This window comes from Cynoglossus semilaevis, chromosome 5 (assembly GCF_000523025.1).
Source record: "Cynoglossus semilaevis isolate Cse_v1.0 chromosome 5, Cse_v1.0, whole genome shotgun sequence".
Taxonomy (NCBI): Eukaryota; Metazoa; Chordata; class Actinopteri; order Pleuronectiformes; family Cynoglossidae; genus Cynoglossus; species Cynoglossus semilaevis.
Window position 1 is genome coordinate 3,294,553 of NC_024311.1, and position 2,462 is coordinate 3,297,014.

Consider the following 2,462-nt stretch of genomic DNA (forward strand, 5'->3'; position numbering starts at 1 on the left):
AGGCACTCGCTCTAATTAAATCTTCGCCTTAACCCACCCACTCACCCGTCCACACCTACGGAGAACACCTCCTCTCCTCTCTTTTCTTGTCTCTATAATCCTCTACTTCCCCGTCCCATGGACTGTCCATTTGTCCACTCTTTTCCTCCCTTCAAACAACACATTTCCTTCCATTTGCCTTTATCTATCTCTCCTCTCTTCTTCTTTCTTTGTCTTGTCTGGACTGTCCCTCTCCTCTACTCCAGAGCAACGGGAGAAAATGTCATCCTGTTGGACACCTGCACCAGCCATGAACTCTGACTGTTAAGGAACAAAACAAAGTCATTATAAATCCATGGGCAAACAGAAATGTGAGTGTGATTAACTGTAAAAGAACCCTCTGATATTGATGTATGAGGTCCTCGCTGTAATTATTGTAACTTTATTTGCTTTCCCAGGACTACGAGGATGCAGGACCTGAAAGCCTTCACAGACCAGTCGACCTTCTTTAATCCAGCCTGAGTGGCACCGCCGACTCCACATAATTGTCCTTTCCTTTCACTAATGGTTGTAATCAAAGGGAAATTAATGCGAGGAAGTGTTTGCACTGGTGTGGAGGTGTGCGGTTTGCTTTCGTGTGGCATTGGTTCAAAGAAGAGTTAGGTACTATGAACAGCACAACAAACACATTAAACTAGGTACTATGAACAGCACAACAAACACGATAAACAATCATTTTGAAAACAACATAATACAGTATCAGGCTTTGACCAGTAGGGGCACACTGGTCACAATCTTCTTACACTGGTATTTCTGTGTACGAAGAGACATTTATCAAAACACTTTTTTTTTTTTCTCCCAATTTTAGGATATGTAAAACAGCGCCCCTTTAAATGGTCCATGGTAAATGAGTGTTGAGAACCTGGTACTGCACTCCAACCAAGCTGAGTTGATTTGGCTTCCACGGACATTTTCACCACGCCTCGCCGCTTGATATGATTACACAAAAAATGACACACCTTCCTGAGACAATGAGACATGAACAAATAACTCTGGGGTTTGTTTTTTGTTTTTTTTACGATCTACATTCATACCCAACAAACCTCTGAGACGGCTGCATTCGGATAGGCAGCTGACATATCTACGAGCTTCCTGAGTCTGAAATTATTTGCAAAAAAAAAAAAAAAAAAATTAAAAAAAATTCAGATTAAACACTCTTATAATAATTAATAAATTAAGAATTATTTCTACCGTATATTACTCTGCCCCTCTATTTCCGTAAGGCATTTATAGGCTCTAAATTGTTATATTTCTTTTTTACTTGGACTTCAATTATGCGCCGCGTGTGTGCATTAATCTACACAGAGGTCCACGTCAACATCTCATTTATGTAATGGCTTCACATTAATGGCACCTGACATGACTGACGGATGGAAATGACATCACCAACATTTGAATAGGCGTCCTGCTCTCTGCCGGGCCAACGTTTTCCTTTGGGTTAAACACATTTTATTTATTTTAATGTGCCGTTTCTACCCTCACAACCAAACGCACCCACATTCCCCTTTACCCTCCTCTGAACTCCAGCGTATCCTTCTGCAATTGGCGTAATTGAACGAGGGGCCGAAATAACAATCGATAACGGTGAAATAAAATTGAAAAAAACTGCCAATGATTATATCTGGTGACCTTTCCCAACGTCGATCGATGGCCCCTGCCACACGCACGCACGCACGTAAATATAGCTTGAACACGCTGAAACTGTTGTGCTTTGATCAAACTGAATGTTTCACCTATCATGGAAGTGGAAAGACACCGAACGAGGAGGCAGGAGAGGAGACATCGGAGCAAAGATGGATGAGATTTGACAGGCTGCCACTTTACTCAACAGCTCCTCATCAGCATGACACAGCTGTCACAGCCCTATTTCAGGAAAATTAAACAGCCTTACGGTAAACAGGGGGGCAGGGGGGGGGGGGGGGGGGGGGGGGGACAGAAACAGAAAAGGCTTGTAATATGCAGATGGTCTTCCAGCTCCCCCCTCCGCCCCCGTCTGCTCTCCTCCCACTAACACCATCCTCTCCTTTTGACATGATAATGGCTCCAAATTGATGAAGACACTTCACTCATTCAGCGACATCTCTCTGAGGGAGTGACACAAACACTCCCTCCACGCCTCCTCATCCATCACCGCGCCGCGCTCCCTCCTCACCCCCGGCCTGGCGGCGCATGTGTGCGAAGTTGTTTAATCAGCTAATTTGTTCTCCTCCGGCCACGTCTTAATGACTGCGCCACCTCTGGATTATCTTGTCATCCCATCCTCTTAATCAGCGCTGATGAACTGCTCATCAGGCCATTAGATCCGTTTGCCTTTGACATGTTCAGCAAAGGTCGCGGGCCTGTAATTAAAACTAATCTGCCGGGGCGCACTTCTGTCTTTAATTGGCCGCCGCAGTAACATTTCTTCAGCTGGCTGACAGAAA